Raw genomic sequence first — 25,483 nt, forward strand, 5'->3', positions numbered from 1 at the left:
TACCCAGGGAGTTTTAATTAGAGATTCTGAAAGACTGGTCAAAGCCTCTGCATATGCATTTGAAATACTTGTTGCCATACAGTTCTTAATTTCTGATTCCCACACTTGATACTTAGACCTCTTTAACATGAGACGCCAAGGATCAAGTCTCTCTCTCACACACACACACCCCAAAACGCGTCCTTATTTTTTTCCTGGTTGGCCAGACACAAAGATTGCAATCCTGAGAACTAGTTGGCCTTTGATTTTTCTTTTCTCCTTTGAACAGTACCATATCACACATAAATTCTGAAGTTTCCCCAGGTTTCCAGTGTGATTTGCTCTGTGTGCACAGGTGTAAGGGGTATACTGTTCAAGAAACATAAATCTCAAACCATGCTGAGGACACAGAGCTAATTGTGTGGTGCACTGGTCGGTCGCCAAAGCTATCAGTTTGATTTACCAAACACAACGAACCAGTTTTTTCTTCTTGTATCTCTTTTATTCTATCTCCCTGTACACTCTTAAATTTGAATTTAAGCTTGCCTAACTCAAGACACCATTAGGAGAGTATTTCAATTCCCGGTATATTCAAGGTTGTAGTCATTCATCAGACTTTTGTTGGTCCTAATAAAAGGTTTTGCTTACAGGACTTTTGTTTTTGGGCTAAAGTATCTACCTGTAACCTCTCCTATCAGAAGAGTTTCAAACGGAGACTCCAGCAAGAAGATGTTTAGTTTAAACATTTGATATTATCACACTGGGATTCAGTAGGCCTGGGGGTGGTTGGTTCAAGTACTTGTTCCTCCTTACACTGTTCTGATTTGTCCTACTTTTACTGGTAGTTTATCTCCAGCTGGGAGTGGTTCACATCCGCTCTGATTGGATGATTTACTCTTCTGAGGATCTCATTTTCATCTGTGCTTTGCAATGTGATGTCACACTGGGACAACACCATGAGTTTTGGGATGCTTGGCCTTCAGGCTTCCCTTTGCAATAACCTCCCTTTCCCACCTCTGTGCGTTCTTCTGCTTTGTAGCTGAGTGCATGCGTGTGTGTATCGTCCCACCAAGTATAACATTTCATGAAGATGCCTCTGTGAACACATAAAGCTGCCCGAAGCTGAGTCTGACTATTGGCCTATCAAGGTCATTCTTGTCTACTCTGACTGGCAGCAGTTCTTCAGGGACTTGGATGGAGGTCTTTCCCATCACCTACTACCTGATTCTTTTTTTAAAAAAGCTGGAGACAGCACCCTTGGCATGCAAAGCTTGGCCCCACCACTCAAGACAAACATTGATGCCACAACAAATTAGTCTTTAAAGTGCCACAAGTCGGTGGTGTTGTGAAAATTTAATAGAGGTGCAGATCATTGTAAGTGGCCCTCGGAAGAAAGATGGGATAAAAACAAAGGGGTGGGGAAAGCAACACAATCCGATTAAAATTTATCCTGGCAGATATATGTGCCCAGATCTGGTTTTCTCTGGCTCTTGTTATAATATTGGCTCTTCGGTACCGTTATGTGGCTTCGATGAATAGCTCCAAAGCAGAAATCTCAGAACTTTTTATCAAGAGACGCTTTTGTACTGTTGTGTTTTCAATTTATCCCTTGCTTCCTTCTGGGGGATACAGTCAGGTGGGTAGCCCTGTTGGTGTGAAGCAACAGAACAAAGTTTCAGTCTAGCGGCACCTTTAAGACCAACAAAGTTTAATTCTGGGTATAAGCTTCCGTGTGCATGCACACTTTGTTGTTTAAAGGTGCCACTGGACTCAAACTTTGTTCTGTTCCTTTTCGGGGTTGAGACAACAGCTATACAGGACAGTAAAATCAACTTCCCCCTGATGCATTTTTCACTAAATAGTTGTAAGTGCAACACAGCATCCACCATGTGAATCCCACTGTTGTAGCAGAGGGGTTTTGCTTGTGCAGTTTCCCTGGATTTGCTGTGTGGGAAGGGTCATAAGCTTACTGGCAGCATATGCATAAGATCCCATGTTAAATCCTTGGCATCTCTAGTAAAAATTGTATTTAATTCTGGTAGCACCTTAGAGACCCATAAGATTTTGAGGGTATAAACTTTTGAGAGTCAAAGCTACCTTTGTCTTCTAGTAAATAAAGTTTCAGTTGTAGGGTTGGGGGAACTTCCACCAAGCAGAATAGGAGATTACCTGAGCTGCATAGGCTACAGACTTCACGTTCCTGGGAGCCCAGATCATCGCAGACTGTGACAGCAGCCATGAAATTAAAAGACGCCTGCTCCTTGGGAGGCGAACCTAAACAGCGTGATAAAAAGTAGAGACATCACCCTGCCAACAAAAGTCCGCATGGTCAAAGCAATGGTATTCCCAGTAGTCATGTATGGCTGCGAGAGTTGGACTATAAGGAAGGCCGAGCGCCGAAGAATAGATTCTTTTGAACTATGGTGCTGGAGAAGACTCTTGAGAGTCCCTTGGACTGCAAGAAGATCAAATCAGTCAATCCTAAAAGAAATCAACCCTGACTGTTCCCTGGAAGGCCAGATAATGAAACTGAAGCTCAAATACTTTGCCCACCAAATGAGAAGGGAGCACTCACTGGAGAAGACCCTGATGCTGGGAAAGATTGAAGGTCAAAGAAGACGGGGACGGCAAAGGATGAGATGGTTAGACAGTGTCATAGATGCAACGAACATGAAGTTGAGCAAACTTCAGAGGACGGCGGAAGACAGGAAGGCCTGGCGTGATCTGGTCCATGGGGTCACAAAGAGTCGGACTCAACTGCGTCTGAACAACAACAACATAGGCTACAGAACAAAGTTTGAGTCCAGTGGCACCTTTAAGACCAACAAAGTTTAATTTGTGTGCAGGCACAGTTCTTCAGACACCAGATATGCTTGCACACGAAAGCTTATACCCAGAATAAAACTTTGTTGGTCTTAAGGGTGCCACTGGACTCAAACTTCGTTCTGCTGCTTCAGACCAACAGGGCGACCCACCTGAATCCATCTGCGCAGGCTATATTTAGGGAAGCTATAGGCTCTGTATAGGGAAGCTTCATATGTTAATCAGTGAATTTCTCTGCCGTTCAGAGGTGGGGCTGTGAGATTCACATTTCTGAGTGTTTTTAAATGATAAGGCTGGAAGATATGTCAGTCACTTGCTTTTGTTGTTGTTGTTGTGTAAATTCCCCTCTGGCAAACAATGCCAAACACATTCCAGAGGCATAGCTTTCTGCAGCAGAAAGATAGGAGTCTTTTTAAAAGTATCACATATCTTTTTGTGTCACTAGGGAGTGGTCCCCACCCTCTGATTCAATCTTCTGCTCTTTTCTCCTGGTCGCATCTGCATAGCAGTGCAATTTGCCTGTCTCAGTTCTGATCTCAGTTTGTTAAAACCCTTCCCCTCTGTCTCTCCTTTCTGTATTTCCCTATCTGTGTGTATAGATTCAGAGTCGTTAGCTGTGTTAGTCTGTTGCTGCAAGATAGTAAAAAGCCCAGTAGCACCTTTAAGACTAACAAACTTTATTGTAGCATAAGCTTTCGAGGAACACAGCTCTCTTCTTCAGATGTGTGTATAGGTATCTGCATGCTCTAAGAAGAGATTGCCAGAGCATTACCAAAAAAACAACAACACCAGGTACCACAATAAAAATGGCATTGTTAAGCAGATAAGATCGGGAGAAAAGGATAAAAGATCAAATCAGCAGACGGGGATCACTCCCAACTGGAGATGGAATGGATACTGAATAGCCTTCTTGGTAGCAAATGACTTCTTGCTGTAAGCTAGCCATTCCCAGTCCTTAAAAGGTAAAGGTAAAGGTTCCCTTGCTCGAAAGCCAGTCGAATCCGACTCTAGGGTTGCGGTGCTCATCTCCGTTTCCAAGCCGAAGAGTCCGAAGACGTTTCCGTGGTCATGTGGCCGGCATGACTAAACACCAAGGCGCACGGAACGCTGTTACCTTCCCACCAAAGTGGTACCTATTTTTTATCTACTTGCAATTTCTTGCTTTCAAACTGCTAGGTTGACGGTCCTTAGTGACCCCAAAATCTGATAGCATCAGATCTGCCTGTGAATATCAGCTGCTTCACTTTGGAGTATCCCTTTGAAGCTTAGTACTGTGGTTTGCTATTGCATCCAAGCTAGTAATCTGTGGTTTGCAAACCAGGGTTGCGGACAGTGTTCTGTCTAAACTGAGTTAGTGTGAGCTAGCTCTCAGTTTTTTAGCTTACGGCTCACACAATTTTGTCTTAGCTCAGGAAGGGTGGCTCCAGAGCAAACTAATTTATGCAGTAGCCAAATTGCTTGCTCACAACTTCAATGCCGGTAGCTCACAAAGTAGATTTTTTGCTCACAAGACTCCACAGCCTCGAGGGAGCACTGGTTGTGGATGGTGGTTATTTCTCCTTGATACATGGAGATCTTAACCAGATAGAGACCAATAGTTAACCATTTGCTTAGTGGTCAGCAGTGCCATCCTAAACAGGAAATTACCCCACTCTAAGTCTGCTGAAATCAATGGGTTTAGAAGGGTGTAATTCTGTGGTGGCTCAAGTGGTTAAGACGCTGAACTGCAGGCTGTGGAAGGTCGGCAGTTCAGCAGTTCGAGACCCAGCTGCCGCATGACGGAGTGAGCTCCCATCTCTAGTTCCAGCTCCTGCCAACCTAGCAGTTCGAAAGCAAGGAATTGCAAGTAGATAAACAGATACCACTTTGGTGGGAAGGTAACAATGTTCCGTGCGCCTTGGTGTTTAGTCATGCCAGCCACATGACCACGGAAACGTCTTCGGACAGCGCTGGCTCTTCGGCTTGGAAACGGAGATGAGCACCGCAACCCTAGAGTCGGATTCGACTGGCTTTCGAGCAAGGGAACCTTTACCTTTTTAATTTTGCTATGGATGGCATTCCACGTCTCCCGACATCCATGGTTAAATTCTCTATTTATAGGTCGCACTAAATGCTGAGGTCACCTGAGGCTGCAGACAGTCCTAATGAGGAGGAGGAGAGATGGTCAGATGGAAGATGTCCGTCTGTGCTCACGTTCCTAGACTTTCTTGGGAAAGATAGCCGCTTTCCTTGTGTATCAGGTTCCATCTGTAAAAACTGAGAAAATAGTTCCTGATTTCACAAAACAAATGACTTCCTATGACTGCCTTCCACTGTTGAATCTCATTACTCCTTTCCACCAAGTTTTCCTCCAACAGAGAAAGCCTTCCTTCAGCAAAACCACCCCCCACTTTTTGTTATCAGCTTTTGTCCCTTAGAAAAAGCAATTCTCTGTCGAAAGGAAGCTGACAGTGTAATCCAAAGCTGAGTTATGTCACCCTGAGTCCGTTGAAATCATTGGTCTCAGAGGCAGAATACTCTGTTTAGGATTGCACTGTTGGTGGAAGGGGGTCCAACCCAAAGAAATTGGATGGAATACCATGGCAAAGTATTCCAGAACCTTCACTATGGCACTGAAAGTTGAGTTTGTTTGGGGACTTGTTGAATTTGGGGACTTGCCTGTCTGGAGCAGTGATGCTTTGTATTTTTGGTACTTGGGGCAACAGTGGGAGGTCTTCTGGAGTTCTGGCCCCGCTGGTAGACCTTCTGATGGCACCTGGGTTTTGGCCACTGTATGACACAGAGTGTTAGACTGGATGGACCATTGGCCTGATCCAACATGGCTTCTCTTATGTTTTTATGTATTCTGTTTACTGCTAGCTGAACTTTAGGAAATCTGAAGCATCTTTTCCATGTGTCTGATCTACTTCAGGGAGAAACCAAAGTGTTGTTTTGGATAGCCTGTCTGTCTCTTTAGATAAGCAAGTAAGACTTTTTTATATACCTGAGGTCCATTTTGTCTTGCTGGAGATACGGTCAGTTGGGTTGGGGGAAATCAGAGACATAAGATTGAACTGATGACCTCACTTTTTGTGTTGTTACAGGTCCTCAAAACAGTTCAGTCTTTTATCTGCAACACTCATTCATCTATAGCTGTAATTCAGCTGTGCAAAGTTAGATTCTGTCTCTGACTTTGTTACCTGCTTTCCCCCCCAAGAACCCAAAGTGGCTTACATCATTCTCCCCTCCTTCTGTGCATCCCCCACAAAACCTACCCTGCAAGGTAGGTTAGATGGGGGCAGTATGTGATTGGCCCAAGGTCACTTAGTGAGCGTCCACTGGCAAAATGGGGATTTCAACCTGTTGTACTCTTGACGTTCTAACCATCCCTGCAGCTTGCTTTCATAAGTTTTATGAAGGTACAATTCATGTGATGTTAGCAAAGTGTTTCAGTGTACCAACTGTACCAACTAGTGTACCAACTGTATATAGGCTTCCTTGTAACTAAGGGAAGGTTGTAGGAATGATTCCCTGTGAAGCCATCCTTCCTTATTGCACAGAGATCAACCTGTGAACTAGAATCATCTGATCAGGGATTACCTGTAAGCAGGTTGCTTGAATGAGCTGTTCTGTGAAAACAGAAGAAGAGAAGAAGAGATTGGATTTATACCCTGCCCTTCACTACCCAAAGGAGCCTCAGAGCGGCCTACAAACTCGTTTCCCTTCCCCTCCCCACAACAGACACCCAACAAAATGGTTTCCAAGATTTATTCCCGGTAGATCGAGATGGGTAGCCGTGTTAGTCTGTCTGTAGCAGTAGAGAAGAGCAAGAGTCCAGTAGCACCTTGAGGTCTGACAAAAGTTACCTTGCCACACATTTTGTTAGTCTTTAAGGTGCTACTAGACTCTTGCTGTTTTCTACTGATAAAGAGTAATTCGTGGAGTTGTTCCGTGAATGCTTCGTTCAAACTATCCCTTCCTTTTTGACCTGAGAGCCCTGATTGTTTTTTCCTTTCTTTCTGATCTTTATCTATGGCCTATGCATGGTAATAGATAAAGATCTTTATCTATGGCCTATGCATGGTAAGGAGCTGCGGTGGCTCAAGTGGTTAAGACGCTGAACTGCAGGCTGTGGAAGGTCAGTAGTTCAGCAGTTCGAGACCTGGGTTGCCGCATGATGGAGTGAGCTCCCGTCTCTAGTTCCAGCTCCTTCCAACCTAGCAGTTCGAAAGCAACAAATTGCAAGTAGATAAAGAGGTACCACTTCGGTGGGAAGGTAACAGCGTTCCGTGTGCGCCTTGGTGTTTAGTCATGCCGGCCACATGACCACGGAAACGTCTTCGGACAGCACTGGCTCTTCGGCTTTGAAACGGAGATGAGCACCGCAACCCTAGAGTCGGACTCGACTGGCTTTCGAGCAAGGGAACCCTTACCTTTACCTTTTATGCATGGTAAGGAACTGCCTTCCTTACATATGACTCCCATTCTGCAGTCACTCCACCACTGGCTGCTCATCAGTTACCAGGTCAATTTAAGGTGTCGGATTTTACATACAGTGCTCTTCGTGGCCTTGGACCCTCACACCTGTGAGACTGCCCCTTCCCCTATGCTCCGCCACGACAACTTCACTTCTCTGAGCAGGGCCTTCTGCAGGTGCTGCCAACCTGCAGAATTTATTCATTTATGATTTCAGTTCACCTATGTTATCTGTAGTCTGCCTTTCTCACAGGGACTCAAGGCGGATTACCCATCGGGAGTCAGTACAGTCAACAAAATGGGACATTCAGTGAACAGTGCATTAGGACGGTAAAAGTCTGGAACCCCCAGAAAGAACTGAAGCAAAGCTTAAGCATTCACATGACACATTCAGTGCTACAGAAGTTCCATAGTAAGATCCTACTTACAATAAGATATGCACAGAGCAGTATAGAACACAGCCCCTAAGCATTCATCTGAGTAAGATTGTGAACCATTTTGTGCAGTGCAGCCTGATTTTCTTGTTGTTCAGTCGCACAGTCGAGTCCGACTCTTCGCAACCCCATGGACAAGATCTCGCAAGGCCCTCCTGTCTTCTGCCGTCCTCTGAAGTTTGCTCAATTTCATGTTCGTTGCATCTATGACACTGTCTAATCATGTCATCCTTTGCCGTCCCCGTCTTCTTTGACCTTCAATCTTTCCCAGCATCAGGGTCTTCTCCAGGGACTGCTCCCTTCTCATTTGGTGGCCAACGTATTTGAGCTTCAGTTTCATTATCTGAAGTTTCTGATTACCTGGGCAGAAAAGCCCACCTGAATGATTCAATTTTGCATACTTTGCAGAGAAGCCAGGAGACGGGGAGCCTTCCTGACCTCCTCAGACAGGCCCTTCCATAAGGTGGGAGCCCAAGTGGAGAAGGCACATGTACAGGCAGTGGTTGATTTTGCCCGTTTGCAGGTTGCCACCTGTAGAAGGCTCGGCTGGGGAACTAGGGGGCTAGTAGACAAGAGGAATTTCTTATCTATCCTTAGTGACTAAGGAGCATAACAATCAATGCCAGTGAGAGTTTGTACTGGGAGCTTGCAAAAGTTGAAGGACTCACAGGCAAAATCAACAGCTGCCTATTCACACGCCTTCTCCACCATGGCCCCCCAGGAAGGCTCCCATTCAGTGTTCCCTCTAAGCTGGGTCAGTGTGAGCTAGATCACAGTTTTTTAGCCTCTGGCTCACACATTTTTGCCTTCGCTCAGGAAGGAGGGCGCCAGAGCAAACTAATTTATGCTGTAGCCAAATCGCTCGCACATGACTTTAATGCCGGTAGCTCACAAAGTAGAATTTTTGCTAACAAGACTCCGCAGCTTCGAGGGAGCATTGCTCTCATTATCCTTGTTTTCTGCAGACTGTGTAAAACAGAATTATTCAGGAGGGCTTTTCTACTAAGGCAATAGGGCTGCCCTGTACTAAATGACTCACAAATGTACTTGGATAAATGATTAAGGACAGCGGTGGATACTACGGTGTACAGCTTGCTGTAAGTAGGGTACTACGGTGTAGTTTTTGCACCACTTAATGTGCCGTGTTAATGCTTCGGCTGTGCTTTGGTTCTGTATTTTAGATTCCTGGTTGGTTCCGGACTTCTACAGTCCTATGCCTGTTGCATTGTCTATGGAATGTCCCCTCTTGTTGATTGCATTGACTCTCACTGTGTAACCCGCCTTGAATCCCAGTGAGAAAGGCGAACTATAAATAATGTAAATAAATAAATAACAAATAAAAATATTTATTTTCCTTCAAGGTTTGGGGCTCTTTCTTCCTGAGCTGCCATAGGTAAACAAGTCAGAACGGAAGTGTAAAAGGCTGAGTTCTTACACTGACTTCAATGGAATTTAAGCCGTCTAATTGTGTGCTGGTTTGCATCCATGGTATATTCTGGCACACTTTATTGCTGCAGGTTGTTGTTGTTGTTATCATATGGCATTGTGTGTAGAATATACATTGTATGAATCATACAACTGTGATGAAGAAGCATTCACAATTATTTATCTAACTTCAAAGACCAGCGCTGGAGTGGACGCCGCCGGACTACCTCCCGCAAGGCAGTAACAACGAAGATCCGCTACACAGAAAGGGTGCCTGGTAGGCTTGTCACGTCCCCTACATGTATGTGGCCCTTGGTTTAGGACTGTATGAATTGGAACATGTAAGCCGCTCAGAGCCCTTAGGGGGTGAGCAGGATACAAATTGAAATATAAATAAATAAATAAAAATAAATAAAGATGTTATACAAAACATTAATTTCTGAATATGATTATTACAAGAGATAATACAATAGAAACAGAAGCGAAAAGGAGGGACGGTGGTCTCCGGATTGGTGCTGTCATTTCGACAATGTGTCTTCTTCTGACCAAAAATTGTGCCCTTATAAATAATTCAATATGAGTTTTCTCTCTTCTATAAAATACAAGGATTTAGCATTTTATTGTAATCCATTATTAACCAAATTCAAACAAACAAGAAACATAATACTACTCATATCACATACTCACATAGCTTGAGAAGCAACATCTCTTATTCTAGAAAAAAAGTTCTCCCAAAAGGGCTGAAGTCAAAGCTTAAAGTTGCTATAAGAGCTGAATGCGGGGAGGGCGGGGTATAAATGGAATTAAATAAATAAATAATAAATAAATAACCCCCTTTTGAAAACTAATCCTGAAGTTACTTACACTATAGTTGCCAAATATTCACATTCATAAAAACATCCTGAATCCAATAGGGCTGAAGTCAAAACATGAACAGGTTTTAAGCTGCATTGCTATAAGAGCTGAATCACCTCCATTTAAAAACTGATCCTGAAGTTACACTATGATTGCCAAATTTCCACATTCATAAAAAGCATCCTAAATCTAAAGATGCATTTAAACCATGAGGGTAGACTGTATTTAGTTTGAAAATCCAATAAGCCTCTCTTTTCAAAAGAATCTTTCTAATGTCCTTTCTATCATATATATTGGGTTTAATGACTTCCAGAACTACAAATTTAAATTCATCATATCTGTGTCCTTTTGAATTAAAATGATCTACGAGAGGAGCTTCTAAATGTCCATGTTTAATTTTGGAGTTACGATCCAAAATCCTAGTTTTAATAGATCTTGTTGATTCCCCATGGACATTTAGAAGACCACCGTCCTGCCTTTTTGCTTCTGTTTCTATTGTATTATCTCTTGTAATAATCCTATTCAGAAATTAATGTTTTGTATAACATCTTTAGATAAATAATTGTGAATGCTTCTTCATCACAGTTGTATGATTCATACATTGTAAGTTCTCTGGACTGTGACCATCTCATTGTTTGCCGCTTTATATATTGTGTGTAGAATAGCCAGGAGATCCTAGGATTGTCTGGCAGCCACAAGTTCTAGCTCTTAAGTGTTGTGCTAGTGGCAAGCTAGACTTGTTTTTAGGGGTTGAGAGAGCTCTGAAAGACCTGTGGCTGGCCCAAGGTCACCCAGCTGGCTTCACGTGGAGGAGTGGGGAATCGAACCCAGCTCTCCAGATTAGAGGACACCACTCTTTACTGCTACACCAAACCGGCTCTCATTGCTGCAGGTATTGAAAGTATAGCGAGCCTTGTGAAGTGCAGTTCCATGTGTCATTCTCACACTCTCTCTCCTTTCGTTACATCAGTTTGCATTGTCTTTACCACAGCCTAACATTGCTAATGAAAGTCAGTGTTTGTTGCGCTGCAGAATTTCTCATTTCCTGCTTTCGCATATATTTAGAGGGTAACATATTGTATTTGCATAGCAAACGTCTGCTTTAAAACGGAGCCACGCTTTAATGCTTTCATATTTACCGGCAGTTATTCTCAAGAGATTGCTAGTGAGGCTTTCTGTGAGTGATCTTCAGAGAGGATCCACAGTGGGGCTGTGGCCAGTGTTCCCTCTAAGCTGTGCGCTTGAGCGGTCGCTCATTGACACGGGAAGCCCCGCTCAGCAGCAGTCTGGAGCCAGACAAGGTCTTGCACTGCTCGTTGGCCATTTTAAGACTACAGCAGTTATATTCTGCTCAGGATGTGAACAATTAGGGGGAACACAGGCTGTGGCTCAGTGGTAGAACTTTGCATGGCCTTGTTCCCAGGAATTCCGCTTAACCAGGTTAGGTAGTCGGGGGTGTGAAAGACCTCAGCTTGAAACCCTGGAGAGCCAATGGCAGTCAGAACAGACAATACCGACCTTGACGGACCAATGGTTTGTTTGCTTATTTATTTATAGTCCATCTTTCTCACTGACACTCAAGGCTGATTACATAATGTAAGTCAGCGCAATCAACAGGAAGAGGAGACATCGAATAACGTAAGAGGGCTGTTTGTGTGTAAAGTGCGATCAAGTCGCAGCTGATTTATGGCAACCCCATAGGGGTTTCAAGGCAGGAGACAAACAGAGGTGGTTTGCCTTTGCCTGGACATCCTTGGAGGTCTCCAATGCTCTCTCTAAGCTGTGGAATCTTGTGAGCAAAAATTCCACTTTGTGAGCTACTGGCATTGAAGTTGTGAGCGAGCGATTGGGCTACTGCATACATTAGCTTGCACTGGAGCCATCCTTCCTGTGCTAAGACAAAACTATTTGCTGCAGAGGATCCTAGAATTCTGTTCTAAATCTGAAGAGCATACTTAGTTCAGGCAGATCAGATCCCTCCCAAGATAGGTCCACCGGGGCCTCACTATCACAGTATGAATGGACAAATGTGCCCTGGAGTAGCCGGAGGTTAAAAAACTGTGAGCTAGCTCACACTAACTCAGCTTAGAGGGAACATTGGTGGTCTCCCGTCCGAGTATTAACCGGCGCTGACCCTGCTTCGCTTCCGAGATCTGATGAGATCGGGCTACCTTTTGCCATCCAGGTCAGGGCAGTGATATTTGTTTTATTTATTTAGTCAACTTATATCCCTCTCCTTCCCCAGCCAAGCAGGGCTCAGGACGGCTTCCCACAATTGAACATACAATGAAATCAGCGGTACAGCTTTAAAATCCCATTTTTCAAGTTAAAAAGCCTAACAAACTACTATGTCACATGGTGCCCGACTGTCCATCATAGAGGGGCAGTTGGGAGGCAGCCAGCGCAGACAAGTTCACGTCCCAAAAGTAAACAGGGTTAGGATTGCAGAAAACTGGAACAAGATAGAAGTATTAACCAGGGCTGCGGTCACACACACACAAAATAATCCACTTTCAATCCACTTTGCAACTGGGTTTTTACTGTGTGAACTGGCAAAATCCAGTTGGAAAGTGTATTGAAAGTGGATTAAAAGTAGGGCTGCCAAGTGGGGGCGAGTGGCGGGTAAACCCCCGCTTTGGAGGCCCGATTTCCGCTGCTGTGGAATCGGGCCCCGGGGGGAACCCCACCCCCGGCGTGCACGTCACTAGGAAGTGACGTTATGACGCCGGGCACGCTGGGGGCGGGGCCACGACCATCCAAGGGGAAACTCTATGGTTTCCGGGATCCATCCAAGGGGAAACTCTATGGTTTCCGGGATCCACCCGGGAGTCCCCCGCTCCAGAGGTGAGTACTACTTGGCAACCCTAATTGAAAGTGGATTATTTCATGTGTGTGTGACCCCAGCCCATTATTGGATTCAACAAAGGGACCCCTTTAGGCTGTGATCACAAACACGAAATAATCCACTATCAATGCACTTTTGAATTGGATTTTGCCAGTTCACACAGTAAAATCCAGTTGGAAAGTGGATTGAAAGTGGATTATTTAGTGTGTGTGATCACAGCCTTAATGTGTTTATTCATGAGCAACTCAAAGATAGTTTGCCATTTAGTCCTACCAGAAGCAGGGGAGTATTGGGGCGTGCTCTACTCCAGGGCACATTTGTCCATTCACACTGAGATAGTGAGGCCCAGGTGGACCTATCTTGGGAGGGATCTGATCTGCCTGAGCTGAGTATGCTCTTCAGATTTAGAACAGAATTCTAGAATCCTCTGCAGCAGGTAGGGAAGAGTTTTGTGGGAGGCACTCACCAAGGTGGTTGATGTGAAAGGGACACCCTTGAAGAAAGAAACCATTGATGGCGGGGCATCATTGGGTGGCTCTGTGTAACATGAGGCTAAAAAGAATTGTTTCACAGACTTACGGGAAACATTTAGGACCTTTCTGGCCCTACCGTTCCGGGAGTTTTATTCGGGTGCGATGTGTAACACTTAAAAAGAGTATTTGAACTTTATACAAAATATTTGACAAGCAAGTTGGCTTCCACCGTGAACTCTTCATGCAAGTAGTCTGTTCCTATGAGTGGGAAAGGGAGTCAAAAATGTTGTGCAAACTGTTTCCCGTCTCTTGCAGCAATAAAATGAAATAAACAACCGCGATTCCGATAATTCAGTCAACAGCCTTTCTTGTCTGAATATATTACTCAGGTATCTTGGTAATTATATAATGTGATTACAGTAAGCAACTAATACCCACTTATATCGGTCTGTCTGTTGGAGGCTGGCACAGTGCTGTCGCAGTACTGGCAGAACGTGATGTTTTGTGGTGTGGTATTGATATGACCTGTCCTAAAAGCTGACATTCTCGCCTGGCGAGTTTTTTTAACTGGGCAGCTCGTTCTGAGCATTTCAGTTTACAAGCTATCGGGAAAACTATGGAACATCTAATTTTATTTAGCCGATTTAAGTTCCGTCTCTTAGTAGATTTGGCTGGGTATAATATTGCTTCAAAACAGTCTCCTGGGGGGGGGAGAAAATGCACTTGTGAGCCATTCCACTTGTGGGAAAACCATTCCCCCAAGCAGGTTTCACTGACTGTTCACAGCTTCTGCTTGGTTATTAGATGTTTTTTGGCCTTCAAGGGGGTTTTCTGTAGGGTCAGGAGAAAGGGGAGATTTGAGCCTAATCTAAATAGGGTGTTGAGACAAAGCATCTACCTGGTTAAAATGAGCTGAGCAGAGATGATACCATCAAATGGACTCTGACCTAAAGGAGATGAACAAAGGTGAAGTTAGGTTGAGGTCAGGGTAGCAGAGGTCGATTCGGGGGGGATTGCGGGGGATCGCAGTTCCCCCGGGTGAGGTGCGGGGGGTGGGGCACATGATGTACCCTTGCTTCCTCCCCGCCTTTCCCCACCCCTGCCTGCCTGGGGCCAGGGAGGGCCTTGGCGGGGCTTCCTCACACTCCCGCCGGCCTTGCAGGTCCACCGCCGGGCCCCTGATGTCAGGGGGTGTGGCATATGCTAATGAGTTATGCTAATGAGTTCCCCTAGCTCTTTTTCTACGAAACTACCCCTGCAGGGTAGTATTGAGTTGTAAATGAAATGTGTCTCTTTAGTCTACTTAAGAATGACATCTGTAACTATCTAAATGGTGGACCTTGCTTCTTGTTATATTTTATTTATACCCAGATTACCACCACCACCACCCGCCTCACCTGGGAACTCAAAGCAGTTTACAGTATCATCTCCCCATCTCTGTTATATCCTCACAACAACCTCCCTGGTAGGTTAGGCTGGGAGAGACCGATTGGCCCAAGGTCACCTAGTGAGTTTCCATGGCAGAGTAGAAACTTGAACCACTTCATTCCTTTCACCCTTCTTGGCTGGTTAGGGGATCAAAATTGTAAGTACTTCCACGAGACATTGAAAGCTGAAATTTGGTTCACACAAACGGTCCTGCCTGCCCTATGTGGTGTATTCTTCCTCTAGCTCTTACCCTCCCTTCGTTCCCTTCCCCCCCCCCTTTTTCTCTTCTTGACCCTCAGTTCAGCACTGTTTGCTGTGAATTTTTGGGGGCAAGAACGCCCACGGTCACGAGGCTTCATAGGTAACAAACAGATCAACAGAGAAACTCTTAAAGGAGGATACTTTCACCTCAGTTCCTTGAATTTGTGACATGTAGACTGACTTATAACTGTGGCCAGCGTAGAGGAAGCCAAGGGACAGAATGGCTGCAGAGGTTGCAAATCAAGTTTGGTTAGGGAGAGGCATAAATGGTCAGTAGTAGCCAGAAGCATAGCCTAAAAATGGTACAAGGTTACGGGTGCTTTCTACTCCATACACTGTGGAGGAGGGATTTCCAGCGGCAGTCGGGAAGGTATCTGAGTGTGCTTAATGCGGTCAGGAATGTATCTGAGTGTGCAAATTGCAAGCCGTATTTGATAAGAAACCTGAGCATGTGTCAGTTGCTGCTCCCAGTGAACAAATTGTTGTCCGATTCAGAAGCTGATTGTCTGAGTACCATCCGAGCAAGTTGTGTGAATTGCTGCATAAGAGTGACACGGTCTGATCGCTTTGCAAAAGCTATAGAAGACAGGAGACCAGATTTTCCCATATCTTCCATCACTTGCTAGACTGCTGTTTTACTTTCAATGAATGAAGGATTTATTGAACAGTAGCGAGCAAGCCAACTGAATTTATTGACGGATATCTATGGTTTCGGTATATTTCACAAAATAATTTCTGAAATGTAACTTCAAGCCACCCATTTCCATGCAAACCAGAAAACGTGCTTTCATAGTTTGCTGTAGTATGCTTATACATTTTCATTGCTGTACCGTAAGCACTGCTGCCTTGCTCTGCTCTTCAAAACACGTAACACTTGCAGAACTTCAAAACTGAATTCGTATTGCTTTCCATACGCCAGCCAAACAAGTATGGCTGGAAGGTCAAGTTCCAGTAAACAAAAAGGATCTCTAACTTACTAGAAAACAATTAATGCAGCAGGAACTGTACCCATTAAATAAGTACAGCTAGAAAGTATAATGTTCTTGTCCTTTTATCTTCTTTCTGTGGGTTGCAAAAGGCATATGCTTTTCCCGTGCCTTTTCTAACATAGGGCGAGCAACATCAGCTGACTATCTGATGACGTGGAAAAAATTAGGCATGACTGCCCTCCCAAATGAACTCCTACAGGAAAAACATGGAACAAAAGAATACTCTCTGTTTCCTGCGTTCAGCCATTTGTCACAAAATGATCACATCATGTAAAGGCATCAAATTTTGTCTATATAACCTTTCCTGTGGGCAAGTTGGATTGTAACTACATCTCAGAAATGAGGTGGTAGTATGCAGAGAAATGGCAAGGTCTGGTGCAGAAGAAGAATAGCCTTTTCTCTACCCAAAGGAGTCTCAGAGTGGCTTGCAAGACATTACAGAGCTGGAAAAAGTAATCAAGATGATTAGGAGGCTGGAGCACCTTCCCTATGGGGAAAGGCTGAAGAGTCTGGGACTTTTCAGTTTAGAGAAGAGACAATTAAGGGGGGACATGATAGAGGTTTATAAAAGTATGCATAGGGTGGACAGAGCTGACAAGGAAATTTTTCTCCCTCTGTTGCGTTCAAAGGCAAGCCTCATGTTTACCGAACACGAACCTCCGGAATGCACACACAATTACAATCGAGCAAACAAATTGTCACGTTCATGGCTGAGACTGATGCTTTTTACTCTACCCACGGTTTCCGGGAGACACCAATGCAAACACAATAAATCAAGGCAAGAGATAATAGCAAGGTTAGCAAACTGGCATGGAGTCAGAAAGCGAAAGGTTCCATCCACAGGTCTGGGGAAACAGGGAAGTCTGGAGTTCAGGGTCAAGGCTTGGGATTCAAGGCAAAAGACAGGGACTGGGTTCCTAGCTGAAAAACAAGCCCAAGTTAGCAGAACAGAATTCAGAGCAGCATGGCAGAAGTCTATAAATAACCAGCTCACAGATGGGTGGCAAGCAGAGTTGCATCCACACCAAGCCTTGGTCAGCGTCTTCCTTTTATTAGCCTAATTAGCTGACTCATCCCCAAAGCACAGTTGTCACTTCTCACTGACTTGTGACTTCTGCTTCTGTAACAACTCTGCTTCAGAAACTAGTGCTGACTGTCATTGAGCGATTAGCCAGACACTCCTTCATCTCTCGTGAGCTGTCAAACGTTCCCTATTTCTCCTACGCTCAGCTGGTTTGGGAGATACAGGTGGTGACTGGTGCTCCGACCATTGTCCCATTTCTTTCGTCTCCTGCCAGAATGAGCAGGAGCAGGATGCCTAATGCGTCATTTCCTAGCTCTGCCTCTATATCTAGCTGTTAAGAGGTGAGCATTTCATCAGTGCAGGGCCTGACTCTTCCGTTTCTTCATCGTTGGAGGAGGAGGTAGGTGGCTGGCTCACGACACCCTCTCCCAGACTACTAGAACTTGAGGGCATCGAATGAAGCCAATGGGCAGTAGGTTCATGGACAAAAGGGAATACCACTTTACACAGAGAGTGATTAAAATGTGGAATTCATTACCAGAGGATATAGTGATGGCCACAGGTATAAACAGCTTTAAAAGGGGATTAGATAGATTCATGGAAGATATGTCTATCAATGGCTATTAGCCATGGTGACTGAGGGGAACTCTGAATCCCAGAATCAGGTGGCAACATGAGGAGAAGGCCTTGTCCATTGTGTCCTGTTGTTGGCTGTCCAGAGGAATTGTGTGACACAGGAGGCTGGACTAGATGGACTATTGGTCTGATCCAGCAGGGCTCTTACATTCTGCCTTACCTTCCCCTCCTCACAACAGGCACCTTGTGAGGTAGGTAGGGCAGAGAGAGTTCTGAGAGAACTGTGACTGGCCCAAGGACACCCAGCAGGCTTCCTATGGAGGACTAGGGAATCAAACCCAGTCCTCCAGATTAGAGTTCGCCACTCTTAACCACTATGCCATGCTGGCTGGTGGAGGGGTTAATTGGGAGGGCAAAAACAGCCCGGGAAAAGGTCCCTGGCCCTACCCCCAGAGAGGAGGGAGTGAAGGAGAAAGAGCTGGCCCTACCACCCCACATGACTTGGCTGCACGGGACTTGCTGAAGCTATGCATCTTCTTCCCAGCACAGAGCTTGGTGGGGCAGTGCATCTCCTTCCCTGCTCAGTGTGGGGCTCAAGATGAAAGCCCTCGCTTGGGGCCAAGGTGGCAGGCCACTGGGACTGATCCCAATGGCCTTAATGGCCAGTCTCCCTCTGCCTGGGCCAGATTTCCTTTATATAGTAGACAGCTCACAATGTTTTTATCTCTGTGTTGCGTTATATGTGCCATCCTGTGGCATGCCTTTGACGTAGTCTACTTTATGCAAACAGATTACATGGTATAACTGGCAGTGGACCATACAGCATCAGATTGCTGGGCTGTGGAACCGAATATTTCCCTTGGTGGGGGGAAATGTTTCCTGCACATAGAAGGCTAAGCTCCATAACATCTGTGCAGGGAGTCCTGTTGAGGACTACTCAGTCGTGCGGTCCACTTGCCTATTGTGCAAAGTGGACAGTCTAGGAAGAGTTTTACCATGTGTCCTGCTGAAGAACTGTTCAGTTCAGTCTATTGTTACGGTCCTTACACCAGTCATACAAAAAAGAAGTACACCTTTACAATATGCTGAAAAACCCAACGTTAGATGAAAAGGTAGAGCAATTTTAAAAGTTCAGGCTCTGCTGTGTTCTTAAGACAGGGGTCATTTCCTGTAGGAGTGCACAGGAGCGGAGCTCCGGCAGTAAGGAGGCCAGGGGGCGGGCACATACAACAAGCCCCGCCCCCTGCTCCCAGCAGCCCTCAGTCGGGCTACGAGGAGCAAGAAGCAGCCAGGTAAGTTGCAGAGCCCCCCCCCAGACCACCTTCAGGTACAAGCTCTCCCTCCTCTGTGTGTGTCCCCCCCATAGCTAGCAATCCAAAACAGTCCAGTGGCACCTTTAAGACCAAGTTTTATTCAGGTACAAGGTCTCCCTCCTCTGTGAGGACAGATCTGCACGTCCCCCCCCCAATAGCTAACAATCCAAAACAGTCCAGTGGAGCCTGAGCCGGTGGGTGTTGCCTTCTGACACACTTCCGGTGACGTCAGGGGGTGTGGCATATGCAAATAAGTTATGCTAATAAGTTACGCTAGTAAGCTCCTGCACCTCTTTTTCTACAAAATGACCCCTGTCTTAAGATATATATATTCTATCTCATCAGCGAATGATCAAGGTGGGAGTTCTCAGTAACTCATATAAAAGCTGAATATTTTATTTTTATTTCTAAATTTATTTTGGGATTTATATCCCGCCCTACCCAAGCGGCTCAGGGCGGCGAACAAGCGGCGATGCCGGATTAAAATATAAAAAACATTAAAACATTATTACATACAGACTAAAATGGTGCTCTACAGTTCTCTAAACTCCCCAAGATGTGCGATATCCCTCATTGGCGGCCGATGTTGTAATGGCGTGAGCGCCAGGAGTGATGTTTCCCCATCTCCGCCGGGTGACATCTACCCCCCTCCTAGTAATAGAATAGATGGTGAGGTTGTATCACGATGGTGGAATAGTGGCGGCGGCGGCTCCTACTCGAAGGCCTGGCGGAAGAGCTCCGTCTTGCAGGCCCTGCGGAACTGTACAAGGTCCTGCAGGGCCCAGGTCTCCGCCGGGAGCTCATTCCACCGTTTTCACCTGTGGATTGTTACCTGCTAAATGCCTGGCAGTCCTAGGCAAGTGGTAGATGAGGAAGTTCATCAAACTCCTCTTGACTCACCATCCATGGCTGTGGGCCATGAGGGAAAAGTTACGCAAATCTGTGCTAGACTTCCGGACAGCCATGTTAACCTGCGCTAGCGAAGAGGCCTTGAATTTGAGGGGTCCTAGGTCCAGAATTGTTCTCTCTCTCTCTCTTTAAGATCCCTTTACAGTCCAAACAGAGGCCTCAAAAATATGTGCTGTATCACAGAATGGTGTTCCTTTCCCTGTAGCTTTTGTCCAAACATTATGAATGTGGACAGTGTTCCTGGGAGGTCCCTAGTGTAATGTCCTGAATGGTGGCGTGCCATTATCAAGTGACAGGGGCATGTATACCAGCTGCTACTCCTTTGGAAAACTGAGTTTCAAACAATGTTATTTTTACCTGAATGAATATTTATAGCCTGACCTTTTAAATACGATCACTGATTGTTGCAATCCTAGTGCTGCACCTGGAGATTTCCAGGAGATGAAATCTTTAATAAGCATTCTCATCGGTTTGGTTTGGAATGCAGAACATTTCCCCCCCCCCCCCCCCCGCATTCACAAGCTTGCATGCTTAGGAAGAGGATTTGCTGAGCTGGCAATGAACGTTCAGTCCTTCCGGGGCTAGATGGTAATTTTTACAGAGGCTCTGTAAATAAAAATCAGTCGTCGATGCTCACTCTTTAAGCATAGGAAGCTACTTCATAGAGTTAGGCTGTTGGCCTGTTTAAATACTGTTTATTTTTATAGGCAGTGGTTCTTCCAGCCCTACTACAAAAGGTGGAGGTATGTGAGATTTAACCTGGAGCCTCACGCATGCAAAACCTATGCTCTAGCACAGGGGTCCCCAAGGGGTTCTACCTTTTCTGGTGCCTGTCAAGCTTTTAGAAAGTGGAGGGACAGGTGTGGCTTTTGCCCAGCATGCCTTCTGGTTCACCATTGGACATTTGATTGGCTCTCCAGATTTTTACAAGAGTTGCTTTGGCAGCAGCTGCTACCACAGCACAAGGATCTTCACAAGGATGTATGACTGAAGGTAAGCCGCAGCAGCCATTTTGTAGCTAGCTCCGCCTCTTATGGCAGCCATTTTTTGGCTGCACCCACTACAGTATATCAGAATTCCAAAGGTGTGCACAGGGTCAAAAAGGTTGGGGACCCCCATTCTAGCATGATTCTGTGGCTTATTGTTATTGATATGTGCACTTGTACAGCATAAGGGGTGAGGGATCTTACTATTTGTGTGTTCTGATTTAAAATAAAGGTTGCACAATCTTTTATTTTGTACATTGTTAGCTGCCTTGAAAGCTAATTAAGCAGAAATCAGCCTCCATTCCTGAGGACTGGAAGGTAGCAAATGTCACTCCCATCTTTAAAAAGGGTTCCAGAGGAGATCCGGGCAATTACAGGCCAGTCAGTCTGACGTCGATACCGGGTAAATTGGTGGAAACCATTATTAAGGAAAGAATTAGTAGGCACATAGATGAACAAAACCTATTGAGGCAGACTCAGCATGGGTTCTGTAAGGGAAGATCTTGTCTCACTAACCTGTTAATGTTCTTTGAGGGGGTGAACAAACATGTGGACAAGGGGGATCCAATAGATATTGTTTACCTTGGCTTCCAGAAAGCGTTTGATAAAGTTCCTCATCAAAGGCTCCTAAGTAAGCTCAAAAATCATGGGATAAAAGGACAAGTCCTTTTATGGATCAAAAACTGGCTAATTAATAGAAAACAGAGAGTGAGTATAAAAGGGCAGTTCTCTCAGTGGAGGGGGGTAAGCAGTGGGGTACCGCAGGGATCAGTACTTGGTCCACTGCTTTTTAACTTGTTCATTAATGATTTGGAGTTGGGAGTAAGCAGTGAAGTAGCTAAATTTGCGGATGATACAAAGTTGTTCAGGGTGGTGAAAACCAGTGAGGATTGTGAGGCACTCCAAAGGGATCTGTCAAAGATGGGCAAGTGGGCGTCAACATGGCAAATAGGGTTCAATGTGGCCAAGTGCAAGGTGATGCACATTGGAGACAAAAATCCTAAATATAAATACACATTGATGGGGTCTGAACTGGCAGAGACTGAGCAAGAGAGAGATCTTGGAGTTGTAGTGGATAACTCACTGAAAATGTCGAGACAGTGTGTGACTGCAATAAAGAAGGCCAATGCTATGCTGGGGATTATTAGGAAGGGTATTGAAAACAGATCAGCCAATATCATAATGCCCCTATATAAATCAATGGTGAGACCTCATTTGGAATACTGTGTGCAGTTCTGGTCACCACACCTTAAAAAGGATATTATAGCTTTGGAAAAAGTGCAGAAAAGGGCAACTCGGATGATAAAAGGGTTGGAACACTTTCCCTATGAGGAAAGGTTAAGGCGCTTAGGGCTCTTTAGCTTGGAGAAACGACGACTGAGGGGTGACATGATTGAGGTTTATAAGATTATGCATAGGAAAGAGGTACTTTTCTCCCTTTCTCACAATACAAGAACTCGTGGGCACTCCATGAAATTGCTGAGCAGTCGGGTTAGAACGGATAAAAGGAAGTACTTCTTCACCCAAAGAGTGATTAACACTTGGAATTCACTGCCACAGGAAGTGGTGGCGGCTACAAGCATGGACGGCTTCAAAATGGAATTAGATAAGCATATGGAGCAAAGGTCCATCAGTGGCTATTACCCACAATGTATAGATAGGGGCTCTGGGGCAAGTGATGCTCTGTCTTTTTGGTGCTTGGGGGGGGGGATCAACAATGGGAGGGCTTCTAATGTCCTGGCCCCACTGGTGGACCTCCTGATGGCACTGGTATTTCTGGCCACTGTGTGATAACAGAGTGTTGGACTGGATGGGCCTTTGGCCTGATCCAACATTGGCATCTCTTATGTTCTTATGTAGAAAGGAGGGTATGAACACAAACGCTCCTAGTTTCACTGGGTGTCTTGATAACAGTGTATGTGTGTTTGGGAATACCTTCTAAATTGTGGGAATCTCTGGTCCGGTCCATTATGAAAATGCAGGCTGTGACCCACCAAGCAAGAGCAGCGGGCATTCTATTTACTATTTGCTTTGTTCCCATTGGATTAAGCCTTCCATAGTGAACAATGAGTCCTGGGACAGGGCAGGCAGAGGATTACTTTATATCTTCAACCTGATGCTTGAATTTGTTAGGAAGGATGCATGGAGTCTTTCGGTCAGCTATGACCCTTTTATTTGCTTTACCGGGTATCACTGTTATGATCTGAGCCTGTTGGAAGCAATGTCTTTCAGGAAATTAAAAAAAAAAGTCTTTGATAGGCCGCAAAGTTAATACTGACGGTACCAAAAAAAATAAATAAATAACTACAAGGATGCCAGGGACCATCATGAGCGGTAGAGCATACACCTATCATAGTATCTGCCAGAATCAGAAAATGCACATCCCTGTTTATGGTCATTCTTCAAGATGGTATAATGTCTGCATTGTGCCTGGTTCCATATTGGACAGGTGTCAAATAATGAAGGACCCATTAATGAAGGACAACACCATCATGAGAGGGACTTATGGGTATTATCTAGAGATGTGAAGGCCTGGAAAAAACCTGGGAAAAATCGGGGGGGGGGACGTTTCCCCCCCGTTTTTTTCCTGAAGCCTTTTTTGTTTTTTTCTGAAAAATTGAAAAAAGAAAAGAAAAGAAAAGAAATTGATTATGGAACGTTTTGTTTTAACATGATGAATAAAATATTTTAAGACAAGGTGTTCAAATATTTTCCAAATCATTTCTAATATATATATATATGTGGTATCAGATTGATCTAATTTCTGTGCACTGAGGACAAGCAAGTCCTAAGTTACAAACTGAACTCTCCAATGCAAGAACAAGATGCATTTCTTCCTTAGGAGATGCTAGTGTCAGAAGAAAATAAAAAGGTTTCAGTTTTGTTTTTGCATGTGGGTGGGTATTCTGTTTGTAATAATTGTTTGGATACACTATATTTTTAATATGCCAATTGTGATAATTTCATGCCAAGTAAAAATGTCCAGTCATATTTTATGTTCCTAAAGTAACAGAATGACTTTTAATCTAGAAAAGACAAAAGAAATGCTAATGTAGCATTTTTTTCAATTTTTCTGAAAATTTCCATTTCCCCCCGAAAAAAACTGGAAAAAACGGGGGAGTTTTCTGAGCTTCAAAATTTCCGGAAATTTTACATCTCTAGTATTATCTGTGTATGCTTATGATGACATTCAGGGTTCTCCCATCCCTATTTTATCCTCACAGCAACCCTGTGAGGTAGATTAGGCTGAGAATGTGTGACTGGCCCAAGATCACCCAACGAGCTTCATGTCTTACTAAAGACTACCTCTCATTGTATGTGCCTGTAGTCTAAATGTGTTTATCACAGAGCCAGTTTGGTGCAGTAGTTAAGTGCGTGGACTCCTTTGGGTGAGGCGACAGGCGTCCAGAAAAAAAGCTGTCTCCCCCGCTGAATGCGGCCTTGGATTTCAGCAACACCAATATTGGGGACTGTATATATTGATGTATATTGTTTTAATGATGTTTTAATGGTTTCAGTTAATTATTACTATTTTGTTGTAATGCCGTAAGGCCTAAGTGTAAATTGTGATCTGCCCTGAACCCATTCGTGGGGAGGGTGAAATATAGATGGGGGGAAATGAAGAATAAATAAATAATAATCTGGGAGAACTGGGTTTGATTCCCTACTCCTCCACTTGCAGCTGCTGGATGACCTTGGGCAAGCCATAGTTCTGTCAGAGCTGTTCTCTCACGAGCAGTTCTCGAAAGAGTTCTCTCAGCCCCACCTACCTCACAGGGTGTCTGTTGTGGGAAGGGAAAGGAGCTTGTAAGCTGCTTTGAGACTCTGAGTGAAGGGCGGTGTATAAATCCAATCTCCTCCTCTTCTTCCTTCTCTTCTTCATCATTCCAACTCCTCCTCACCATATAGGAAAGTGAGGGCCATGATATCCTTGTGCTAGGGGAACAGATCCACAGGATCCAACCCATTACCTCTACCTTGTCCCCTGCAGCTGGTAAGCTGAGATATGTTTTATGGGAAAGCAGCCACTTACATTTCTGGTCATTGTGGCCACCGCTCAGTTTATGCCAGGTATATGCAGTTTTTAAAAAGTCATGTATGTTTGTGATGGGAAACATGTAGTCATTTAATAGCTTAATTAAGTACTGTATTAAATACTGAAGAATTATACAAAATGCATCTTGTTAATGATACTTTTGCTTGGATCTTTGCACACATGGTCTAAAGCAGTGGTTCAACAGTGCTGAAGAGAGTCTTGCCTCTAAACTTACTTTGAGGAGGTAGAACCACTTGCAAAGTAACAATTTCAATATACAAAACATAAATTAAGTAACTCTCAGTCTAATTTAACCATAACATTTGCTGGATTTTGCCCCTTACCTATACAGAAATGTGGTTACATTTTTAGGATTGACATCTGCTTGCCAAACAAGAATTGGTATTCCTTTGGGAACAATGAATGTGAGTAACATCTCATGTCTTGTAACACCTTAAAGACTAACAAAATATGTGGCAGGGTATGAGCTTTCTTAAGTCACTGTTCACTTCTTCAGATGCTTCTTCAGGTATTCTGAAGAAGTGAAGAGTGACTCACAGAAGCTCCTCCCCTGCCACAAATTTTGTTAGTCTTTGAGGTGCTCCTGGACTCCTGCTCTTTTCTACTGCTAAAAAGTAAAGGTAAAGGTTCCCCTTGCTCGAAAGCCAGTCG

General features: G+C 44.6%; 1 protein-coding gene across 1 annotated transcript in view; it reads left to right on the forward strand.

Moving 5' to 3' along the window:
- The window catches only part of SMIM14 (small integral membrane protein 14), a 53,263-nt gene that overhangs the window by 2,875 nt on the left and 24,905 nt on the right, over positions 1-25,483 (forward strand). The gene's annotated exons all lie outside the window — the stretch shown is intronic.

The sequence above is a fragment of the Gekko japonicus genome, unplaced genomic scaffold (assembly GCF_001447785.1).
Source record: "Gekko japonicus isolate JY-2015 unplaced genomic scaffold, Gekko_japonicus_V1.1 scaffold55, whole genome shotgun sequence".
Classification (NCBI taxonomy): Eukaryota; Metazoa; Chordata; class Lepidosauria; order Squamata; family Gekkonidae; genus Gekko; species Gekko japonicus.